Below are 16,083 nucleotides of genomic sequence, written 5' to 3'. Positions count from 1 at the left end.
GTTGCTGAATTAGGTCGGGCAGCCAGGTGAGCTCCTCATCCAGGGCTTCAGACCTGAATACCTGGGTTCAAATTCTTGTTCCTCTTGTTAACCATTACTGTATGAACTTCGGTCATGACTGGCTCTCTCTGTCTGAGAACTTTACTTTCCATGATTATAACAGCTTTCACATAAGTTAGTTGTGAGAATTAAATAAAATATGCTATGTAAAGCCCTTAACATAGTCCCAGGCACATAATAAGTGCTTAATAAATATTAGATATTGTGGCCATTGTTACTATTACTATCATCTTAGAGCTACTCTGGCTAAGGTAATTTTGGCAAGGTTAAAGGGGGATTAAACAAATAATCACATAAATATCAAATCCAGAGATTAACATTTAGCACACATTTCAGCATACATTTGTAAAGAGATTAACATTTAGCACACATTTTCAAAGGAAATGAACTGACATAACTGGATATCACTGTAATTCTTGACTAGGGGCTCTTGGGGAAGGACTTGCATCAGCTGTTCTTAAAGGTTTTCTAACAAAATGCTTGTGTATTTATATCATTACGCCACTCACTGGATACAGGTTTAAGGAATTTAGATTGAGAAAAACTATGCAAATCAAATCTGTGGTAAAATGCAAGCATACTAGTGTCTGTATCCACTTTATCTTGGAGATCAAAGTTACTCTGTTTTAACTGCCACATTCCATCCTGGACCGAATAGTTTCTGTGTAACTAACTGGCAAGCCTAGCATCTTGACTGAAAGTTCACAGTTAAGGGCTTTGACATAATGTCCTTGAGGACAATGGACTCCTCATTCAGGGCAAGAGCAATCCTGATCATGCTCAGGGCTGCATGAACTCAAGTTGATTTGGCCTGAGCCATCTCTGCTCTTTTTAAAGCAACTCTGAAAGGAAATGGAATAGGAAGAGAAAATCATCCATATTCACGTTGGGGAGCAAATACATAAAGTCAATATGCTTAAATGTTCTGCATCAGCATCCAGGAACACTCAAGAAAGCTCTGTTGCTTATAGCTCACTGAGGGACAGAGGAGCAGTGTGTGCAGGACAAACAGATGCACATCTAAGCAGGTAGAAAAAAGAAACATTTATGGTAGACAGGAAAAGAAAAACCATACAATTATTTTTCTCTAGGTAGGTAGGTAGGACTATACCAAGATCTCATGACACTTCTTTAACTCTGCTTCATACACACGTTATTTTAAAATGCAGCTTATAACCCTTGGAGATGCAGAGAATACCCTTTCATAAAAAAAAAAATTGTTTTACTGGAGAAGTAGTGGGAATGAAGCTAGGAATATGAACTGAGAAGGGGCAGTCATAGGTTGAAATTCTGACCCTACCTCTTACTAGTTTTCTGATTGGACATTTATTCAATATATTTAACCTCAATTTCTTTGTCTATTGTTAGATGATAATACCTAGTTCCTTGGGTAACTGTTATGATTACGATTAACAATTAATAGGGCGGGGGAATAGGACATTTTGTTGCTTTTACTATTGCTAACATTGCTACCAATTAATACTAACAATTATAAAACAATAGTAATAAGGATTTCTGTCTTTCAGAAGAGAAAGAGAAGTGATTTCTGGATCTTTCCATCACATCCTTTCTCAGTAAGATTCATGGTCTTATCTAAGAAGGAAATCAATCTTTGAAACCAAAAAATTGAATGTCATGCATAGGAATAAGGGGTGGGGAAATTTTTGTCCTGCAAACTTATGATGATTTACAAATCTCATAAACTCTTATCTAAATAATCTACAAAGCAAGCACCCCAAATTCAAAAGCTTTTTAATTAAAAATGTAAAGATTCAACCAAAAAAATTATGGAAACTAAAATATAGGTTCTTTGTTCATCTTTTTTTTTTTTTTTTTTTTTCAGAAAACTCTCATAACAGAAAGAGCCCAGAGTCCATTTACTCAAGTATACATACATATTTTATTTGAAAAATATCCCAACAACAGAAGAAAAAATTTATTCTAAGACTTCTAAGAAAAACCATTAATTTAGCATAGGGTGAGTGGGACAGGGAAGATTTTTATCATAAGTCAGTCATAAAGACCGTGATACCTATTCTTGAACAGCTGGATTACTATGTACGGCTCTTGACTTGCTTAATCCTCTCTTTAAGGTTGTTTTATTTTCCCTATGTAGCCATTGTGGACTGCATAAGAAACACATCCAATTTCAAGGTGTCTTACATAAGCTACATAGAGCAGGAGAAAACGAAAAATGAAAGACTGCTTAGTTTAGGAGAAAATATTTGCTTGGAAATCACTAAAACATTGTATATCAAAATTAATAAAAAAATCAAAAGCAGTAACTCATAAATCAAAGATAAAACAAACGATTATTTCAATTTTTTTTTTTTTTTGAGACAGAGTCTCTCTCTGTCACTCAGCCTGGAGTACAGTGGTGCAAACTCAGCTCACTGCAACCTCCACCTCCCGGGTTCAATCAATTCTCCTGCCTCAGCCTCCTGAGTAGCTGTGTTTACAAATGCACAACACCACACCTGGTTAATTTTTGTGTTTTTAATAGAGATGGGGTTTCACCATGTTGGCCAGGCTGGTCCCCAACTCTTGACTTCAGGTGATCCGCCTACCTCGGCCTCCCAAAGTGCTGGGATTACCAGCACGAGCCATTGCACCCAGCCCTATTTCAATTCTTTTTAGTCTGTCAATAAGTAAAATGAGTTGTTTTTTTTTTTTTTTTAATGTGTAGAGGTTATTTCTTACTATATAATACTTTCTTTTGTCTCTTTTACCTTACTGGGGCCAAAGTAAGTTACGTAGTTCAATTTCTAGAATTATGATTAAGAAAGAAGTCCAGAGATAACTGCACGGATTAAAATTCTGACTCTGGGCCGGGCGTGGTGGCTCACGCCTGTAATCCCAGCACTTTGGGAGGCCGAGGCGGGTGGATCACGAGGTCGAGAGATCGAGACCATCCTGGTCAACATGGTGAAACCCCGTCTCTACTAAAAATACAAAAAATTAGCTGGGCATGGTGGCACGTGCCTGTAATCCCAGCTACTCAGGAGGCTGAGGCAGGAGAATTGCCTGAACCCAGAAGGCGGAGGTTGCGGTGAGCCGAGATTGCGCCATTGCACTCCAGCCTGGGTAACAAGTGCAAAACTACGTCTCAAAAAAAAAAAAAAAAAAAAAAAAAAATTCTGACTCTGTCACTTAACTGGCTTGCCCTCAGAGTTCTCATTTGTGAAGGGGCAGTAAAATATCTACCTCATATGGTTACAGAGGATTAAACGAGTCAAACAGGTGACTTTGCAAACAATGCCTGGTACGTAGTAAATGCTCATTAAATGTTATCTAAATGGCAATGGGCACATGTGGAAAAGCATCACATTCTAGAAAATCCTACTCACCTTTACTCAAATGATCTATTAAGCGTCAGGTCACTATGTTAAGCCTTAGCTTGTAAGATTGGTATTATCTCCATTTTGAACAAGAAGAAATGGAGCCTCTGGGACTTTCAGACACTTGCTGAGAATTATACAGTTAAAAATGATAAAAACAAGATTTTAGACACTACTCCTGATTTCCAACTTTTTGACTATTTCTAGGACTCCTTCTAGCAAGTTCCAACTCCATGCACACCTTTCACTGCCCCCAATGATGGGACACCACCAGACTGACATGTTAACTGCAAAACCTGCAATAAGTCTGCTGACATCTGAGAAGTTGGAGAAATTATTGGGTGTACCCCAATGCCAAATTTTATTCTTTTATTTGTTTCATTAAGTGCAATCAATCACCAGGAAGCCTAACACATACTCACTATTCCTCCAAGTTTCATTACAGTTCTTGATTACTCATTTTTGAATGGGAGGGTGCTAGTGTCACTCAGAACCCAACGCAATTGCTCTAGTTAGGAGCAGGGCAGAATCCAGAAATACATCCTGACATGTTTCCAGTCTCCTGCAAGGAAAGCTACATAGTACAAGATGTCATAACAAGCATGCTTGTTACTACCATGTATACACTACAAAAATATTTTTTTGTCATACAGATTAAAAAATTATACTTGTTTATCAGACTAATTCATTTTCATGATCTCACTATTTTCTTAGAAGTTGTCACAAGTTTTCATGTCATTTCTTTCATATGATGTTTGCATAATCACTACCATTACTCTTTTTATAACTTATTAAGCACTTAACAGCAACACTTAAGAAAAAAGAACAATAAAAATTGGGTAATGCCTCTTAAATTGTCTTTCACTACTGCAAAATTTGTAAAATGTCTGAATTCTCTATATTCCAATTTTAGGACCTGACACAGTGCCTGATACATAGTAGGTGCTCAGTGAATAGTTGTTGAATGACTAAGCAGCTTCGTTGTAGACAGAATGGCTTTTAAATATCATCACAAAGTGGCAAACTGAGAAAGATTTCTTTTTAAATTTCAGTGATCATAATCTTGCTACATGTGTACAACATAATCAGCACTGAACTAAAGAATCAACAAAACCCACTGTATATCACAATATAGAAAACAAAGGGGAGAGAAGTATGAAAATAAGAAGACTGATCACTGTCATCTAAGAACTTAACAGTCACTTCTTATTTGCCTGAGGAGATGGGGAAGTACAGTGGAACTGAGAATTTCACAAACTAGGTTCAATTCTATCTTTAGGTATACGTTTTGCAACCTTAAAATATTGAAAGCTACTTTAAAAGATCTATTATGTAGCTATAGTCACAGGATTACCACAGTTTTCATTTTATACTTTTTTCTGCAATTACCTATGAGGAAACACAGAGATTCAGAACAGGCATCATTTACAGAGAACAAAATATTTAAAGCTGGATGTTATTTTATTGTTGGGTGTGTCCCTCAATCAGCCCATTGCTTTTAGCAGCAAAAAAGTAAAAATTTGCATCAAGTCAGATACTTTAGTCTGATAATAAAACATACCTCATCAGACAGAAACCATTTTTTCTTCTGCTAAGTTGGACAGCCACACTTGATTTTTAAAATAGTAACAATAGTGATGTAAACTGGACCCAAAACTCAACTCAGCTAACTTCAGAATATTTTTAAATACAGTATTTTTTTTGCAGAACATTCTGCTTTCCAGATTTTTTAATTGCTTATAGAATTCTCACTTACAAAATACCTTAAAACAAATTGACACATGACAAATATATATTGACACTTTTCATTCGACATTATATAAAATAAGCAATCGAAATAATAGAATTAGTTTTAAAAGATACTTTACAAAACATTTTAAGACAATGAGTAAAGGATATACACTGACATCTAAGAGCTAAACTATATGTAAGAATAATTTAGATATCAGAGTTTGATCTTACTATTCAATAATAAAAAAGATTAATCAATCGAAGCCATTTAGTATTAAATATTTTGGCATATGTGTTAAAATTCCTATTAGATTCTTATATTAACAATTTTTTTTAACAGAACACCAAATTTGTCACCAAAACAAATATTCCAGAACAGTATATGTCAATGCCAAATGCAGTTCATTTATATGAAAAGTAGATTCTTGGTTATCTGCTTCATTTTGTTTTGTTTTTGTTACATAACCCCTGAGAAAACTCTGCTCAACACTCACCTCCTCTCCGTGACCTTTCCATTACAGTCCCACAGGGTCCCCTCCCAGAAAGCTCAGCAAATCTAACTATATATAGTAGTTGTTGAGAGCGTTAGGTGGTTGTATACTTGTCCCACTATCTTTGGCATTTTTGTTTTTTATAAACACTGTAAATGACCATGACTCTTTCATTTCTACTGGTAAATTACTTAGGCAAGGCCATCAGCATTTCACTGTTTTTTCCTAACTTCTTAAAATAAATGCATTTATCAATCATTTTTTCACCTTTAGCTCTAATGTTCAGTATTTTCCTTGAAAGATATATTTTAATAAATTCACAAATGCCTATTTCTTTGACTATATGATAATACATATGGAATCATATTAAACACATACCAAAATAAAAGGATTTAATATACCATATATTTGCATTGTATTTATCTTTTTTTATTAGTCATTAGATTTTCCAAAGCATGTGTGTTTATATGTGTGTGTGTGTGAATACAAATATACATATATTTGTTATACCAAATACATAATATTTACCACAATATACAATTTGGTATACCAAATATAGATGTATGTATACACATACACATACGCACATGTATATGTACATATATTAAAATATATAATCAACATTGAACTAAAGAATCAGCAAAACCCACTACATATTGCCCTGTAGAGAACAAGTGGAAGAGAAGTATGAAAATAACACCTGATTACTGTCATCTAAGAACTTACATTTACTTTTTATTTGGCTGAGGGGATAGGGCAGTAAAGAGGAACTGAGAATTTCACAAACTAGGTTTGATATTTATTTAGTATACCAATATTTGATAGTTGATGAGAAGGTGATATTTCCCTATATATTTGGTATACCAAATATATATATACACACACATATAAATATACACACATATAATTACACACACATATATGCACATATATATACATATATACACACACATATGTACATATACACACACTTTGGGAAATCTAAAGACTACTAAAAAATGACAAGATAAGGATTTTTATCCAAGGACTTAATTATATTACTTATAATACATTATCAGTGAAATAATTTTTTTAAATGTTGTGTCATTTTCAATGAATAAGAGAAAGCAGTCACAATTATTCTTCAGAGAATTATCTTACATATAATATTGAGATATTTCCCCCAACCTTATTTGTGGGACTATAATTCAGTGCTATTGGAAACATGAAGGAAAAAATAAACATATCACCATTCCAGACCATGAAAATGTTTGGGATTTTAAAGTCTTAGTTTCTTGAATAAATAAATACCATTGCCTCGAACACTCCCTGCTAGGCAACAGTTATGACTATGTTCACTTTTATCTCCAATTATGTTGTGCCTGGGATTTTCTTATACTCAAATGAAAGGCCTCATGAAAAATGGTTAGCAGTAAAGTATACTGGATTCTAATAGGAAATTTATACAAGAATCCAGCATCTCTTTGTACTCCTAGGGAAGGCTATTTCCTTAAGTAACTCACAAATCTTGAAACAGGCATTGTGATATGCTGTGACTCTATACCATTCACATTAGGGGTGGATTTTGAGACCTTACATAGCAACTACAATATTTACATTTTTGCAATATAACTATGAAACTGGAACATTTGCCAAATTTAACATTTTTTCCCCACTTTAGGCATAGCATTGCCCTTAACTTAAAGCTCTGCCCCACAGAAGGGAGACCAAGTTTTATGGAAGGCTCAGAGAAAGGTGGTGAGCATTCATTGATTGATCAAGTAAGTACTGAGTACCTACTATGGGCAGGCGCTCTGCTAGTTGCTGACTAGAAGTCAGAGCAATAACTGCAAACGTTTTATTGCGCACCTACAGTATGACAGGTGTGGTGCTAAGCACTTTACAAGCTTTTTCTCATTTTATCCTCACAACTGCCAAATATAATGCATGCCCACTCCAGAGCTCAGGAAACTGAATCTTAGAAAATAGAACTAATTTACCCAACCACAGAACCACATAGTGAATAGCATAAAATAATCGTTAAAATCCCAGCAAGATTTCAGAATATGTGCTATTGTTAATACAGAACCTATAATTCACATGGTTTTATTTTACTCATTATTCTTAACATTAAAAATATACATATAAGGTAGAAATGATATTTCTAAAACAATGACCAATCACTAGTGCAGATACAAAACAAAGAAAACAAGTCTCAGTAAAAAGTAGATTTTCCTAGTTTGAGGAAATTTTTTGTGTCACCCCAGTAACGGTAATATGATTTGCCCCTAATGTTCAAAATTCAGTTTAAATAACTTGTATTCATTCATCCATTCATTCAACAAATACATCGTATCTATTTTACAGTGTGCCCATTGATTATGATTTCCTGTACTTGTATTGTACGCATCCTTTATTCACCGATTTTTCCATCTACAATTGTGCCTGAAAAACATGTTTTCAAACTTTCACCATATACTGTCAAACTAGAAATTAGCTACTAGAAGTAGCCAATATTCAACTTTTTCTAATACTAATGTCCCTGTTTCGATTTATTAATCTTTGCATTATTCCAGAGTGCCTTGATATACACAAGCACACACAGCGCATTCCAAAACATAAATTATAGACAACTCCTTCATGTTACAAAAGAATTCTCAGCTGGGCATGGTGTCTCATGCCTGTAATCCCAGCACTTTGGGAGGCTGAGGTGGTGGATCACTTGAGGTCAGGAGTTCACAACCAGCCTGGCCAACATGATGAAATTCAGTCTCTACTAAAAATACAAAAAGTAGCCAGGCGTGGTGGTATGTGCCTGTAATCTCAGCTACTTGGGAGGCTGATGCAGGAGAATCACTTGAACCTGGGAGTTGGAGGTTGCAGTGAGCCAAGATCACGCCACTGCATTCCAGCCTGGGTGACAGAGACTCTGTAAAAGAATTCCTACCTTAACAAAAAGATTCATTGAAAGTTGCTTTTTGAAATTGAACTCCTCTTGTGAATTTAATGTTTTATTTACTAAAAATTAAACTAATAAAAAAATGCCCAGAAACATTTATTAAATAAAAGAAGGTATATGGATGTTTGTTTTAAACTTAAAAAAGAAACAAAATTTTATTTAACTGAGATGATACATGCCACACAAAGGAAAATGGAGATGTAATAATTATCAAGCTAATCGGAAAATTATAATCACCCAAAAGCAGAACTTATACCAGCTCCTCATAATTAGCTCCGACCTTTTCTTTAAAAGTCCAACTTTCCATTAAAAAAAAAGTTTTCTTATAACAAATCTCAAACATCTCTTCTTATGTTATTGGGAAATTGGCAGTATATATTTAATGGGTCCTTCCTGTTTTTCAATCAGTATCAAATCTTGGTATTAGTTGACTGCAACTTAGTGTATCTTCCATTCACACCAAAAAAGAGAAAGACCATGGCTGCAGACTGATTTCATTAGAATACTTCCTATGAAAAGGTATATATATTTTAAAAAACTGGTCTCGAATTATTTTATTTCAATTGATTACAACTGAAATGCAAGATGCTTATTTTTTTTAATAATTTATGCTTCTTTTTTTCTCCTACAGTAGTAAAAGAAACACATCCAAAATCACACCAGGCCTCTCGTAGACTCCATATCACAAATTGTAAAGTGAGAGGATCTGTAGGGATGTTCCCAACTCTAAAATTCTACAAGTTAAAGACATCTTTCTTAAAAAGCAAGCTTTTTATCTACATTGAACCAAATGAGTTAACTATTGGACTTTGAATTGAGCAACATGGAAGTATTACTCAAGAGTCAGGATACACATTTTCTATTTCTCTTTAATAAATAAAATGTATTAAAATCCCAAATTTAACAAGCAAATGCTAAACTTTATTAAGTATTTCTTACTATGAAGAGGACTGATGCTAGAGCTAAGAGGGACAGTGGATGTCCTCTAGGCCAATTCTCTTCCCTGAGAGGGACAAAGTTTCCTAAGCACCTACAAGCACTAGGATCACCAATGTTTTTCTCTTCCACTTCAGCAAGCCGCTCCAATCACTATATGGCATAGAGTAAAACTCTACATCAGTAGACAAAGGAATAGAAGAAGGTAATTCCATTACCAGGTCACTAAATAATTTAGTCTAATTTTTCTTTTTTTAATGTAAAGACCTTACGTTCAGAAACTTACATTTCAAAGTACATTAAGTAAAAGCATGTCCATATGCAGATATGTCTTCTCCCATATGCATCTTAAGAAAATAAACCAAAAAAATTATCATCAGCCCCTAGAAAACAAAAACTGAAATTAAAAGAAAGAATGGAGTAAATCTAAATTGTATATTTTCATTCCTTGTAAAAGGATTAAATAACGGAATTCTAAATGGTTTGTTTGTACTTTCCATGCAATATGTAGATTAACCATGAAATTCTGTTTGGGACACTTTGACATCTGTTTTCAGTGCATTACAATGAAATCTGGGGACTTGATACATACATTTGCTGTAATAAAACTGTCACTAATCAGTGTTTTCCAAAATATTGCCCATAACTATTACTATTCAGTAGTCTCATTTGCATGATCTAATATTGTTGCTACATCATGTTTTTCCCTGACAACGTGTTAGCTAGTCCCAGGCACATGGTCGAAAATGGCTGCAAACCACTCAATAATCTCAGCATTTCCATAGTACTCCGTATATACGCATGCAATCTGTCCTAGAATTGAACTAACACTTCATCCTTCATGAAATATTTTCTCTGTAACTGGAACACCCAAGGTTGAATTCACATCCCTGAGTATGAAAAACTCAACAATAATAAAGAAGCCCACAGTGAGGAGGAGATTATGCCTCATGGGCCTTCCACAGCAGCAGATGCAAACATAACGCTTACTCAGAAGTCCCTTCAACAAATCTGTAATGATGCTTTCTGAACAGTAAGTGCAGAGTCTATCAGTAACTTAGGCCATTTCTAGGAACTACAGAACAAGACTGGACTAGACTTTAAAATGTAGTCTACCTCCCTTTCTCTAGGATTAATAGATCATCACCTTATCAATGACAGATACCAAGAGCCACAAGTTCACAAGATGTTAACACAAACTCCTGGATATTAGATTGAAAATCTGTTTCTATTTCATATTGCATATATCTGGTATGTCATGTACAAAATATGGATCTCAGGGGAAAAGTAAGTCTGGCAGCCCAAACACGGTATTCACCAAAAAACAAAAACTTACTAAAAACAATTTGCCTACCTATGTTGATTCTAAATGAATTCCATATTTTATCAGTACTTGGCATTATATTCATATTGCTCAACAATCCAATACAATTTCATTTTGTCCTCCCATGAACTCATCTTAAACCCAAAATATGTTTCTCCATGCACATGTTTTATATTATACAAATGTTGGATACAAAAAGCAGATTAATTGTAGGCCCTAATGCTGTGTTTGTTAGTACTAAGAAGTCATTTCAAATGTTCCAAAAGGGATTAATGTAGTATAACAAGTCTATTTAATTATTGTAAGACCAGTGATCCTCATATTACTATAAGCTGCTTTTCTCTTATTTGGAGACTGTAAATAGAACAGAAATTGGTACATGATAACTCTAAGTCATATCCTAAAACGTTGATGCTTTACCATTAAGAATAAAGAAATATACAAGCATCTCTGAGAGGCTATGAAAGGCAACTAGTATTTAAGAACCATGTATATGTTCACATTTTAAGTGAACATCAACTTTAAATCATAAGTGTAAGCAAAGCTTTCAAATGCATTAGAAAGACATAATATCAAATCCTTCTGCCATCAACAGCAATCCCAGTTTACATATGTTAAAAAACTGTGGATGCATTTTGTTTCATGCATATGGTTTTTTATTTTTGTGTATCCCATGAACAGAAGTGCCACTAAACACCAGTATATTATCAAAAAGAAAAGGAATACCACAGATTATTAAAAATTATGTGCCAGAATCCAAACAAGCTAATCAATGTTCTGATTCTGCTTTCTGCACACCCTAGTTACCCTTTAACTAATGGACAAACAGTGAAATAACTTCTCCTATTAACTCATGGCTAGAACCCCTAGGTATAAGATATATTTATTATAAAGTGCTCCATATAAGAATATGATGCCTTTTTACACTGCATCAATGTGACACGTGATTTAAATTTCCCTAGTAGGGATTGTGGATATGGGCTAATCTCTTCACCGCCTATGAAAATTGAGGGGTACAATTCAATGGCCGTAGAGAAACAAGCACCAAAACTAGTTCCTCCAAGGATCCAGCCACGTAGTTGGTTCCATGACCACATGGATCCAACCAACCAGAGCTACTGAAGTAAAACACTGTGATCCCAAATGACAGTTTGGTAAGAAGTAAATGTTTTAACCATTTTCCATTTGGCTTCCAGTTGTTCTTAGAAAAGTGAAGTCAATTTGGGTAATAAATATTAATTTATTTCCTGCAAAGCTCATTTAATTATTTAATTTTTTTTAACATCATAAAAAAGGAGAAATGGGAAAGAGTGACTTAAAGGAGAAAAATTAAATGGCAATAAAATCAAAACAATTCATGCAACTGATTAAACCGTTTGAGGTTTTGACTCAACTAAGGGTCATTTTTAAATAAGATACTTTCGGACTTTAAAAAGAGTCTAAAAACCAGCAGCATGCTTTTTTTAAGAACAATCCAATCTAGTCACATCATCACTTCTTCCCAAAGAAATCTAAAACATAAGCGTAGTTCTCTCAAATGTTGGCAATTCAATTTTTTGTACATGAGAGTTTTACGCTTTCATTGGAATGCAGTGAATTACAAGTACTTGATAGGATATCCTTTATCCACACCAAAGTTGAGTTATTCATTCAGAGAACCACTAATAAAATTATTCTTTCCCTTCAAATGTACCTAGATTGATCAATAAATTTATTCTTTGGTAAATCTGAGATAAAATGGCTTCTAAAACCATATAATCATTCTAACTTAAATGGTTTTAAAACTACACACAACTAGCTAGCTTCGTGTGCCTATACAAAGAGTTTTCACTAATAAATATTTATGCACACTACTATGAGCAGGCCTTTGATTTTCTCTTTGGTATGTCTTATTACCTGAGATAAATATGAACTAAATGATGACCCTCTGCTTCACACCAAGTGATTCCTTTTTTCACTACTGGATAGTTTATCTGGCAGTCTAGATTATGCTATGTTCCTCCATATATAGTAGTAATTGCTATTATTAACATTATTGCTTTTACTTACATGAATTATTTCATTTAATCCTAAAACAGCCCCGTGAAGTAGGCATTTTAATCCTCAATTTACAAAACAGAAAAGCAAAGTTAGGTGACTCAACCAACGTCACAAAGCAGATAAATGGCAGAGCCAAGACTAGAACCCAAAACGTCAAATTCTATGCACATGATTTTTGTTATAGATTGAATGTTTGGGTCTCCCTCAAATTCCTATGTTGAAATTCTAACCCCCATCTGATGCTATTAGGAGGTGGGGTCTTTGGGAGATAATTAGGTCATGACATTGGAGCTTTCATAAATGGGATTACTGCACTTATAAAAGAGATCCCAGAGAGCTCTCACTCTTTTGCTGCCATGTACAGAAACAAGAAGTTGGCACTGTGCAACCCGGAAGAGAGTCCTCACTGGGACTTGACCATGCTGGCACTCTGATCCCGGGCTTCCAGCCTCCAGAACTGGGAGAAACAAGTTTTAGTGTCTGTAAGTCACACAGTTTATGTTATTTTGTTATAGTAGCCTGAACTAAGACAGTTTTTGTGCTCTTCAAAAACTGAAAAGGCAGAAGGGAGGTATGCTCAACTTCTTAGGCAATTCAATATTCAAAGGATGACAGAATATTCTACTTTGCACATTATTTACTCTTCAGTCTGAGAATAAGCCATCTTTTTAAAGAAATTCCTGCAAGATCTAAGCCCCACCTTTCTCCTTTTTTCCTAACTTCACTTCTCCTCAACTACCTACAACACGTGTGTTCATGCACACTCCCCCGCCTTCCTGCCCGCATCACACACACACAAGTTATCCATGGACCAGGAACTTTAATTCGACAGGTGAGATCATCTTAAAATTCTTTTGATGTAGGAACTGAGGTAGATGTCTGGAGAAAACTGAAGAGATTTTTACATCCCCTGGGCTGGTTACTATTTTCAGATCATAGTCCCACTGTCATCTGACCCCTTAGCCCACTAACCACATCTAAAACCAACTCCATGTTGATGCTGCCCCTGAGGATGCTAATGAGCCAGCAGAAAGGCAAGAGAGATGTTTTCTACTCCAGACTAGTTTTTACAAGAGAAGAGAGAAAAACTGAGGCTACTGACTAAAATTAGATTCAGAGCATTTCATCCAACCTTCTTCCTCTGACCCTTATGATGCTGGATTATCAACATGATTCATTCTGAAAAGCATTTAAATTCCTCGATCTTGTAAACATTCCTGGGAAAAAATAGTTTATAACACAACAATAACAAAAACAAACAAACAAACCAACCAGAAAGAAAGAAAAGAAAGCCTCCCACCTGCTATTTTCAGATATTTTTTAGACGGGAATACAGAAATCTACTGCTTTTTTCCAAAGTTCTAGTGCCTGCAGCACATTGTCTCTCATCTGTCAGTGTATCTACACACACGTATAAACAGTACGCAACACACAAGTAAGGAAATGTACATTCTAACTTAAACTTCCTTTTTTCCTCTAATAACTTAAAAATAAAATGTAACAGCTTGGATTTTAAATATTTAATCTGGCAAATACAGGAAAAATCATGAACTATAATGTCATATTTGGCAAAGAAGAGTTTGGTAGGATAAAAATATCTGTGTTTTAACATTTTAGAAGGCTTTTCCAATATTTTAAAAATAAAATTATTTCACTGCTTCAGAAGAGAAGAACGGAGGTAAAATTCTCTATTTTTGCCACATGAGGTTTTCATGAAGAGTAGAAAAAACAATTTTTATATTCATTAAAATAATGAATTTTACATGCTGGCAAAAGTCCCCACAGATATAAAATCTTCATATTTACTAATGGTTCTCTACTATGTCATGAAATTTAGCTATTTAAGTCACAAAGGATAGGATTCCCTTAAAACTATAACATAAGATGGTATACATAAAGTTACATTACTCACTTGTTAAAAAAAAATTTGGTTTTAGCCTACATGTTTAGTACATAGATTTTTTTCAGTACTAGTTAAAGATTTATAGTGTTAAGTTCAAAAGTCAGTTGTTTTCATATTGGCAACCAAAAGCATGACAAAATTTCCCACTTTTACCTTATATTATGACAATAAAATATTTTTATTGTAGCAGCTGAAAATGCTGAAAAGGAATTATTAAAGAAACCATAAATATAAAAAGCTGAAAAGTCAACCTCAGAAGAGTGTGGAAAAGGAAATTGTGATATCCACCATCATAAAACACAGAAACTGAAAATCTAAGCAGAAAAGATCTAAATCCCTCCAAATGCCAGAATACTATGCCCCACCTCTTATAGCAAGGAGGGCAACAAATTTGTCCCCATCACTGTCAGCAAACAAAAGAAAGTCACTTCTACAGCCAGACCATGTCAAACAGAAGATGTAGCTACTGCAGAGGGACGCCTTGAATCCACTGGTGTGTAAAGCAAGGGCTTCGGCCTTTCTGTCAGCTATTACCATAAAAGAATAAGAGGAAACAGTGACATTATTACACAATAGAAAGGTCAAACAGCTTGCAGCCATTTCATGACCCAAACAAGTCAAGGTCAAGGGATTCAGGTAGCAACTTAGCCAGGGCATAAGTTACAGCGCAAATGAATTGTTTTAACACATCAGCTTTGGTCAATTAAACCTAACAAGGCAAGTTGCATCACGTAGCAGGGTTCCTGACACCAAGGCCAGAAGCTGAGACCGACCTCATAAAACAAGGCTTTTAACATAGCATAGCAAATTTAAGGTAATCCATCCAGAAACTGCAGATGTCAGAATAACAAAATACAAGTTGTCCTATGCAGGTACATTTTCTACACTTTAGAATTCACTAATAGAGGGGTATAGATTTCATATTGACATATTCATGTTATTAGCATAGGCATAAATGTAATCCCCTACTCACATGAATTACAGAATACATCCTACTTCAAATAACTTTTTTCTTCATATCTGTGCTCATGATTAGATTTTTGTCCCAAGCTCTACCATTCCCTGTTAGCACCATATATTTCTCCATGTATTTTTTTCAAAATGAGTATGAAAAATCAGGTTTTTTTAAAAAAAAAGTTCATCTTCATTCAGCATGAGAATATATATGCATCACTTAATATTAATGGATGCTTGTTAAATGCCTTTATGTAGTTTTATGAGACGTGTATTTCAAAATTCAATGAACATTATTTATTAAGTTGACTATTTTGAGAAACAGACTATTTTGAATGGAGTTGAAGCTAACTAAAATTTTTTAACTG

At 34.6% G+C, this 16,083-nt stretch overlaps 1 protein-coding gene across 12 annotated transcripts in view; it reads right to left on the bottom strand.

Moving 5' to 3' along the window:
* NFIB (nuclear factor I B) overlaps positions 1 to 16,083 on the bottom strand; it is a 236,631-nt gene that overhangs the window by 205,905 nt on the left and 14,643 nt on the right. The window lies entirely within an intron of this gene.

Source organism: Aotus nancymaae, unplaced genomic scaffold (genome assembly GCF_030222135.1).
Source record: "Aotus nancymaae isolate 86718 unplaced genomic scaffold, 86718_ANA_hifiasm-v0.15.2.pri h1tg000003l, whole genome shotgun sequence".
Lineage (NCBI taxonomy): Eukaryota > Metazoa > Chordata > Mammalia > Primates > Aotidae > Aotus > Aotus nancymaae.
The sequence above is the reverse complement of the archived record's forward strand: the minus strand, read 5'-3'. Positions and strand labels throughout refer to the sequence as shown.